The sequence below is a fragment of the Salmo salar genome, chromosome 10 (genome assembly GCF_965601325.2).
Source record: "Salmo salar chromosome 10, fSalSal1, whole genome shotgun sequence".
NCBI lineage: Eukaryota > Metazoa > Chordata > Actinopteri > Salmoniformes > Salmonidae > Salmo > Salmo salar.
The window spans coordinates 77,961,711-77,972,192 of NC_138300.1; the positions used below are offsets into that span (position 1 = coordinate 77,961,711).

Consider the following 10,482-nt stretch of genomic DNA (forward strand, 5'->3'; position numbering starts at 1 on the left):
TAGAGGATAAAGAGGAGAATAACTATATTCTTGAAGTTCAGAATGTGAAGTGAGCATGAATACCCTCAGAATGTTTATCTATCTCTCCTATCTATCTCCCTCTGCAGACGTATCAATCTTTTCAGCTGGTTTTCAGGTCAAAGAGACTCAGCACACCCAGCAGTGCAAAGGTAAAAAAGAGGAGAGGTGCATCATTATGAATTACTGTTTGTTATTGTCACATACTGTAAGACCCCACTTATTCATTTTTCCTTTTCATGACAGATTCCTCAATCTTTGCGTAGTCTGGGGTGATGAGTCAGATTGGCTCAGGAGGACCAGCCAGCAAAGTGCGAAGGTAAAAAAGAGAGAGGATATACGGAGAATAAAGTGTGATGTGTAAGGTTAGCTTCAACACCTTCACTTATACTGTCTGTTTCCCACCTCCCTCTCTTCCAGATTTCTCCATCTTCTCAGCTGGTGCTGAGGACAAACAGACCCTAGTGCAAAGGGAATCTTTGTTTACAGTTGTTTTGTGCAATGAAGCATTTAACTCTATAGTAGTCATAGATTGATATTTGGATTGCAGTTTATTAAATTAATATGATGGTCTGATGGACTATTGATACTCAAACTGTCCTGAACTTGTCTGGAAAAGTCTATTGTGTTTCGCTAATTTGAAAGCAAATTCAGTTTGAAAGCATACTCAATGCTGTACATATTTTAGTGTTGAGGGTACTATAATCAAACACACTCCTTTTGATATTAATGCCAGTCATTTTATTTTTTCTTGTCAGATTTCAGTTGCTGCAGCTGAGTCAAAGACTCTGAACCCTCAGGAGGATGAGCCAGCAAAGCGCAACTGTGAAAAAAACAGAATGGTAGCATATTGATACAATGATGAGTGCTGCCTGCGCTAGTTTGAAAGCATGTTCAAGACATTTCTCTTATTTCTGTTTTTCTGTGTGTATCAATGTCCCTTCACTCTCTTCTCTTGTCAGATTTCTCTGTTTTTGCTGCAGTTAGAGGAAAGATTCAAGACACTTAGACAGACCAGGCAGCAAAGGTCAAAAGGACCTGGACATTGACATGGGCTGGTCAGAGAGTGAGTATGATATGGACGATGAGTTCATAAGTTCAGAAGTATGGCAAAAGTGGAAAGAGGAGAATTGGGAGAAAAGACAAAACAAAGATTACAGTTACAGCATTACCGAATACAGATAAGCTTGATGGAGAGATTTTAAGAAAATAGAGTGAAAAGATATATCAGCCAGCAAAGGTCAAAGGTGAAAATGTCCTGGCAAGTGGGGGGATGAATCAAGAGATGACAGAGAAAGAAGTCATTCAGAGATCTTCTTAGGACCAGCCAGATATGTGCAAAGGTAAAGAGGGTCGGAGATACAGTACATGCTATGATATGTAGAGCTGTCTGAAGTCCTTTTTATATAGCAACTATGATGTTTATTTCCAATCCCCCCTTCTGTTTTCAGCGAGCAGTGAAGGTGTGGCCAAGGTCCCCCCCCCCCCCAGCCCAGCAGGCCAAAGTGAGTAATAAAAGAGAGATTGTCCAAAAGAAAGATGGGAATGACAAAGTTGCGGAGTTTAAGACAGATGCAGAGCTCATTATGGAAACACACAGTGCATTCGGAAAGTATTCAGACCCCTTGACATTTTCCACATTTTGTTAAGTTACAGCCCGGTCTAGTCAACCTAGATTAGGCCTACATTTTTATGTTTTTATTAGCCTACTATTAGGCCTATTATAGTTCCCGCGCATCAAACACCTCCCATTTCCAACAAACAAACAATATGCCCATTTGCTTGGAATACAGTTGATCGATATTTTAGAAGTTGTGCTCACAGTTTGAAATTTACATGAAGATACTCACACCATCCCCCAGTCAAGTTCAAAATGGATAAATACCAACCATTGTGGGAAAATTGGCACATGCAAAGTTTAGTCTTTTTTTGTGCCCACAGCATCTTCGATAAATTAGGCCCCTTGTTTTTTCAGGGGCAGTCTGCCCAATTTTATGTTCAAAAGGGCCAGGGTGACACTGAGTAGGATATCTATATTTAAAGGAATGACAAACCAATGTGCCACCTACATATTGTTTATCTTCTGTTTGCACAAAGAGACTACCTCCCACATCACGGATATAGGGCCAAATTTGAACAAATAAACCAATATTGTGTGCAATGTGCTGTAGACAAACAGTTTGTCCTCTGTATACATGACCTACCTTGTTGTCATGTGTTCTGTTTAACTTCCCTTCTTACCATGCATAAGCATGTCTAAACATGTCAATAAAGGAAGAGAAAGACGTACAAGCCAGGTTGATACTGTATGTGGGAAGATCTCATTGAATAAAGGCTGTGTGTTTCCTTGTGTGTGTGTGAGTGTGTGCGTGCGCGTGTGCGTGCATGTGTCCGTGTGCATGTGTGAGCTTGTGGCACCGGAAGGCAGCTTCCTGCAGTGCAATGTAAGAGCAGGGGGTTGATGAGCTTAAATCATGCCTCTATTCAATCACTCAACCACTGTAGTGCGTTGACCACCAGTGCTATGCTAAAGTTGGTGTGCTGAATTGTTAACTCAAGTGAATAAGTAACATGGGATGTTCACTTGTTCCATTACTTACTTTGTTTTGTTTCTACTTAAATGACCCTGATGTATGGGGATAGATCACATTGACCTGTCCCTCTCCACAATTGCACAGCATTTCCAATCAATTTAATAAGTATTCGTCATCTAACACATTACTCTTTCTCAACATTTATGATATCTACAGTAAACAACCACATTCAGCATCTGCATGAAAAACTCCAAACAATACAACAACACCATCAATTCACTTTTTTTGGTCATATACACTTAATTCGGAAAGTATTCAGATCCTTCAACTTTTTCCACATTTTGTTGTGTTACAGCCTTATTCTAAAATATATTAAATACCCAATAATGACAAAGAAAAATCTGTTTTTCAGAATTGTTTTAAAATGTATAAAAAAAAACAGGAAATGTCAAATTTACATTGGTATTCAGACCCCTTACTTAATACTTTGTTGAAGCACCTTTGGCAGCAATTACAACCTCGAGTCTTCTTGGGTATGACGCTACAAGCTTTGCACACCTGTTTTGGGGAGTTTCTCCCATTCTTCTCTGCAGATCTTCTCCAGCTCTGTCAGGTTAGATGGGGATCGTCACTGCACAGCTATTTTCAGGTCTCTCCAGAGATGCTCGATTAGGTTCAAGTTCGGGCTCTGGCTGGGCCACTCAAGGACATTCAGAGACGTGTCCTGAAACCACTCCTGCGTTATCTTGGCTGTGTTCTTAGGGTCATTGTCCTGTTGGAAGGTGAACCTTCGCCCCAGTCTGAAGTCCTGAGCTCTCTGGAGCAGGTTTTCATCAAGGATCTCTCTGTACTCTCTGTGATCCATTCATCTTTTTCTCGATCCTGACTAGTCTCCCAGTCCCTGCCGCTGAAAAACTTCCCCCACAACATGATGCTGCCACCACCATGCTTCACCAGACATGACGCTTGGCATTCAGGACAAACAGTTCAATCCTGGTTTTATCAGACCATAGAATCTTGTTTCTCATGGTCTGAGAGTCCTTTGGGTGCTTTTTGGCAAACTCCAAGCGGGCTGTCATGTGCCTTTTACTGAGGAGTGGCTTCAGTCTGGCCACTTTAAAATAAAGGCCTAAATGGTGGAGTGGTGCAGAGATTGTTGTCCTTCTGAAAGGTTCTCCCATTTCCACAGAGGAACTATAGAGCTCTGTCAGAGGGACCACAAGGTTCTTGGTCACCTCTTGACTAAGGCCCTTCTCCCCCGATTGCTCAGTTTGGCCAGGGGGCCAGCTCTAGGAAGAGTCTTGGTTGTTCCAATCATTTCTTCCATTTAAGAATGATGGAGGCCACTGCGTTCTCGGGGTCCTTCAATGCTGCATAAATGTTTTGGTAAGGCAAAGTGACATGGACAAAAACACAAAACAGTGCCTATAGAAAGTCGACACCCCCTTGAACTTTTTTCACATTTTGAAGTATCAGTGCCTCAGAGTTTCATGCATTTAAATAACGGTTTTCTCCCACTTATCTACATACCATTCTCCACACTTTAAAAATACAAAACAGTTTGGAGGGAGAGCCTGATCTCGGCATGGTCTTGGTGGTGCCATAGACCTTCCATTTCTTAATAATCATCTTGACCGTGCACCAAGGGATATTTTGAAATCTCATTTGGTGCTCATGGTTGAGGGGAGTGTAGAATGTTCATAGGGGGAGCAGCAGGGGGGGAACCACTGCCCACTGCCGCTATCATCCAGATGGCGAGGTCAGTAGAGTTGCATCAAAGCTGGGACTGAGAGACTGAAAAACAGCTTCTATCTCAAGGCCATCAGACTGCTAAACAGCCATCACTAGCACATCAGAGGCGGCTGCCTATAGCCATAGATTAGGAATCACTGGCCACTTTTAGAAATGGATCACTAGCCACTTTAATTTTGTTTCCATATCTAGCATTACTCATCTCATATGTGTAAACTGCACACCACACAATTCTACGGTATCTTAGTCACTTTTAAATTGTGTTTACATATTGCATCACCCATCTCATATATACATACTGTATTGTATTCTATACTACACCACTGACTGTTAAACAGCCATCTCCAGCTCATCAGAGGCTGCTGCCTGTGGACATAGATTAGGAATCACTGGTCACTTTAAGGAAATGAAACACTAGCCACTTTAATATTGTCTCCAAATCTTGCATTACTCATCTCATATGTGTAAACTGTACTCTATACTATCTTAGTCACTTTAATTGTGTGTAAATATTGCATCACCCATCTCATATGTATATACTGTATTCTGTACTATGCCACTGTATCTTAGTCCAATGCCGCTCTGACATATATGTATATATTCTTAATCCATTCCTTACTTAGATTTACGTGTATTTTGGGTATATGTTGTGAAACTGTTAGATATTACTTGTTAGATATTACTGTACTGTCGGAGCTAGAAGCACAAGCATTTTGCTACAACCGCAATAACATCTGATAAACACGTGTATGTGACCAATACATTTTATTTTATTTGAAAAGACAACACGATATACAGAAAATAAGGCACTTATAGTTATGCACACATGTCCAAAGTTATTATTTGTAAGAAAAACAACAATGAAGGCAATGCAGGCACCAACCAGAAAATGTGCCAGGGGGAAAAGGTTTGTGCAAGGCCTATTTTGACTATAGATGCACAAATGTATGCGTACTTGATTTGAGGAAACACTGGAGAAGTGCTTGGGCTCTCCTCAAAGATAGAAGTTTGTCCAGTTCAGTAAAGTCTCAAACATAAATTGTCCACAACATTGAAATGGGCTACTTCTTACGTGAATTAATGAGGAGGCAGAACACACCAGAGATAAAATGGAGCATAATTTTGTTTGATTAAATCAATTTTTATATTCAAATGTAGGAACTGGGCACAGAAATGCCCTTATCCAGATGGTGTGACAAAGGCATTTCCTAACAGACCTGCTAACTTTTTGTTGTTGTTACTTTCTACGGTTGGAACCAACATGCAGTACTTCCAGCAGGAGAGAGGCAAGAACCATTTGTCCACCAGCCCAGGAAAAAGTTCCCAGTCCTATGTTATGTGCAATGTAATTGCATTGCTGGACATTTCTAACTAAATATATGTGTACTGTTTAAAAAATTACAAATGAAAGGAAATGTATGGCTTTAATATGTCTTTGACTTTATAGTAAGAACAGCGTCATATGACACAAGGCATTTATGTATGTGTTATAAATGACCAAAGGGGTCTGACTTTATTAAAGAATGTACAGCGTCATGCGCTATAGTCTTTCTGGATGTGTTCTGAATGACCAAAGGTGTCTCACTCACTATATTATAAAGTGTCAATAAATAGGTTACTGTAGGGTGTGAGAGGTATTTCAATGGGTTGATGGTGTAATGGGAAATGTTTATTGTATGTGTCCACATAACTGTGATTGTGACTAACCTTGTCAAACTGTGTGAAACTGTCCTGTTCTCGGAAGTATCACCCCGTGTTGCAAACCAGCTTGCACCTGCGTCCTTGTATAGATCCGCCCAAGAACAGGAGACTATAAAGATATGTGCCTATCACCCAATGCTTCGGAACTTAGACTGTCTACACTGCGCTGTTTAAGTCTGTTTCTCTCTGAGCTCAGAAATAAACAATCTTAGTTTGACTTGGACTCCAGCAAATCCTTATTTGATAATATCCACCATAATGGACCTGCAAAGCTTGTGTTTGTGTGTCAGAGCCAAGATGATTTGGAGTAGTCCAACCTGAGACTACAGCATCAGGTATTCTTCTTCTGTTCCCATGCTGTAGACCAGGGCTTGATTACAACCTACTACAATGGTGCTAACATTTTCTGGCTGATCTTTCAGCGGGGGAGTGGGTGAATGTGTCAAAGACCTGACTGGGCCCAGCACCGCACGGTATGGCTCGTTATGTTGTTGTGTGCGTATTTGTGTACTGAGGATCATGTAACTTGGTTACATAAGAAAGCCACTTTCAGTTTCCTTATGTTGGTTTCATCAAGGTAAGTGTTGCCTGGTGTAATGTCGTCCCCAGGCTATTGCACACACAGCACAGAAGCCTGGGATATAAACCCCTCAAAGTTGGCCTTAGTGGGAGTGACCATAGAATTCTATGGAAGTGACATTACTGAGTAAAGTATTTGTCATCATTCCCCCTGGTCGCCACTAGTTAACACAGCCACAAAGTCATAACTATGGCTAAACTCTGCCGATTTCCACAATTTCTCTTCTTAAATGTGATTTCACCCTAACTAATGAAGGCCAAGCTTGATGCGTTGGTCCATCAGACCTTGTGCACATTTGGTCCACCAGAGCTTCGGAGCATTTGGGCAGAAGTGTTTGGGAACGAGATTAGGTGTAATGTGACTAACATGACTTCACTTTAGAACGTATGGCATCCTTCAGCACGTCACCCTTTATAAAGCACATGTTTATATCATATTTGACATAGTGATTATGTCACAGAGTTATGCCACATTTATCAACCCTTTATAAAGCATGACATACATGCTTTGTAACACATTTATGTAGTGCTTATGAAGGCAACAAAGGTAGTTACCAAAAAGTAACTCTTGAACCGTTCAAGCTAGAGACACCAGACAAACTTTCACATGTTCAGGCTATCCAACCTCAAATTATTTAAAAAAATGTATCAACTATAACTATATAAATCAGCATAATATAATACACCAAAAGTAAGTCTTAACCTTTCAAGGTAGAGACACCAAACCACCATTCTCATGTTCAGGCTATCCTAACTTCAAATTATTAAAAACTTTTATAAAATATAACTATATAAATGTGCACACATTGGCATAATATAACCCACCCAGAGAAACTCTTGAAACATTCAAGCTAGATACACTAAACCAACTTTCTCATGTTCAGGCTATCCTAACATTCTTAAAAACGTTTATAAACTATAAACAGTGGTATTTAGCATAACACTTCATGGATTCAATGCCAGAAATAAAAACACAGTGGTAGACATTGTCAATGCTACCGCTCTTTAACCATTTTAGCTACAAACATTAAAACAACATTAAGATTTTCAAAACTTTTCAAAACAAGCTAGCAAGCAAACCACATTTTCTTCAGGAAATGTAGTTTTCTAGTTATTTCTAAATGTAATACTGTTTGAATAACAAAAGTAAATTAAGTAAATCTGTAATAATAATATAATGTAAAAATGTCCATTAGTTTCCATTAGGTGTAACTACTTTACAAAATACTTTTTTGTAACTAGATGTTACATAGGATTTAGCTAGTTAAAATTAAGTGTATCTTGAGGGGTACTTACTTCTAATGAAAGTGTACTTATAAAGTACATTAAACATCCTAACAGCTTCTGGAAGCACCATCCAGGAGGGAGGATAAACACACTAGTACACCATAGAGTACATGTAATATCTGCCTAATTAAAATGTAATTACTAGGTGTTACACAGGATTAAGCTCATTAAAATGTGTATCTTGTGTATCTTGAAGGGTACTTACTTGTAATTATTGTGTACCTACACAGTATGTTCCCTACATATATAGTTACCTATGAGCAATTACCATATACTTACTTACTAGTCGTTACCAAGTAAAAACAAACCAAAGACGAGCTTCTACTTTAGTCAATTTTATTGCAACATGTACACTGAGTCACAGTTCATATAAGGAAATCAGTCAATTTAGATAAAGGGCCCTAATCTATGAATTTCAAATGACTGGTAATACCGATATGCATCTGTAGGTCAGAGATACCTTAAAAAAAAGGTAGGGGCATGGATTAGAAAACCAGTCAGCATCTGGTGTGACCACCATTTGCCTCATGCAGCACAACACATCTCCTTTGCAAAGAGTTGATCAGGCTGTTGATTGTGGCCTGTGTAATGTTGTCCCACTCCAATTCAATGGCTGTGCAAGTTGCTGGATATTGGCGGGAACTGGAACATGCTGTTGTACACGTCGATCCAGAGCATCCCAAACACGCTCAATGGGTGACATATCTGGTGAGTATGAAGGCCATGGAAGAACTGGGACATTTTCAGCTTCCAGGAATTGTATACAGATCCTTGTGACATGGGGCTGAGCATTATCAAGCTGAAACATGACGTGATGGCGGTGGATGAATGGCACCACAATGGGCCTCAGGACCTCGTCATGGTATCTTTGTGCATTCAAATTACCATTGATAAAATGCAATTGTGTTCGTTGTCCGTAGCTTATGCCTGCCCATACCATAACACCACCGCCACCATGGGGCAACGTGTTCACAATGTTGACATTAACAAACCACTCGCACACACGGTACAACTGAAACCGGGATTAATCTGTGAAGAGTACACTTCTCCAGCGTGCCAGTGGCCATCGAAGGTGAGCCATTGCACACTGAAGTCAGTTACAACCCCGAGCTGCAGTCAGGTCAAGACCCTAGTGAGGATGACGAGCACACAGATGAGCTTCCCTGAGACTGTTTCTGTCAGTTTGTGCAGAAATTCTTTGGTTTTGCAAACCCACAGTTTCATCAGCTGTCCCGGTGTCTGGTCTCAGACCATCTCGCAGGTGAAGAAGCCAGATGTGGAGGTCCTGGGCTGGTGTGGTTAAACGTGGTCTGCGGTTGTGAGGCCGGTTGGACTGCCAAATTCTCTAAAATGACGTTGGAGGCAGCTTATGGTAGAGAAATTAACATTCAACTCTCTGATAACAGCTCTGTTGGACATTCCTGCAGTCAGCATGCCAATTGCACGCACCCTCAAAACTTGAGACATCTGTGGCATTGTGTTGTGTGACAAAACTGCACATTTTAGAGTGGCCTTTTATTGTCCCCAACACAATGTGCACCTGTGCAATCATCATGCTGTTTAATCAGCTTCTTGATATGCCACACCTGTCAGGTGGATGGATTATCTTGGCAATGGAGAAATGCTCACTAACAGGGATGTAATCAAATGTGTGCACAAATCTTAGAGAAATAAGCTTTTTTGTGCATACAAATAAATGTATGGGATCTTTTATTTCCGCTCATGAAACCTAGAACCAACACTTTACATGTTGTGTTTATATTTTTGTTGAGTGTAAAAATACCTTACATTTCTTACAAAATAATACAGATTTGTATTGTTGGATTAATAATTGTATTAATTAGAATAAACAAAGATATAGGCCCACTCAATAACATGAAATATATATTTTAGTGGTGACTCAAATCTGCAGCAAAACGTAATTGTATTTTTCTCTCCTTTTTAACATTACAAGCAAATCGACAACATCCGTCTTACATTTACATTTATCATCTGTTTCTTTATTGTAAGCATTTTCCCATCTTGGAGACTATGACCCTGTGGGAATCTGTGCTAGAGAAGAAGAATTTATGACAATTTAGCAAAGACACTCTACAATTAGCCTACTAGCTAAGCTAGCTTTCATCAGAGAGGGTATAGAAACCTTCCTCCAATATCTCTGCTATCATCATTATCATGATTTCTATAATTTACGGTTCAGGCCTATAGGTAGGCCTAGCTACCTTGTTGTTTTCTCATCCAGATATCATTATAATAATAATGGTGCTTGCTAACACTAGTGTTTACATTGAAAAGGAACTACTTATAGGTTTGTTGATACAAGCTAGCTAATGTTAAAATCCTGGGTGTGTCTCACATAACACCCTTGGGTACGGATACCCTGAGAACAAGGTTCAGGGAATATAAGATGATCGAGTCCAGCTAACTAGCTATTTACCAGCTTTTGGCAGCTAGCTAATGTTAGCTGTCAAGGCATGAAATTCTATTCTGTAGGTGCTTTGTGAATTTTATAGCTAGATACATGTTTTGGGGTGGTCCTGGGCCGAAAATGTTGTCTCCCACCTAGCTATGTAGCTAGCATTATCATCTACAAACGAAACACACTAGCTAT

The 10,482-nt window shown here is 40.0% G+C and overlaps 1 long non-coding RNA gene across 1 annotated transcript; it reads left to right on the top strand.

Annotated features, from left to right (window-relative positions):
* The first annotated feature begins 449 nt into the window (after window positions 1-449).
* LOC145858608 (uncharacterized) lies at window positions 450-6,203 on the top strand. Its single transcript, XR_014379061.1, has 3 exons — window positions 450-860; window positions 981-1,084; window positions 1,470-6,203. It is a non-coding gene; the product is annotated as an uncharacterized LOC145858608 (long non-coding RNA).
* Window positions 6,204-10,482: the final 4,279 nt, after the last annotated feature.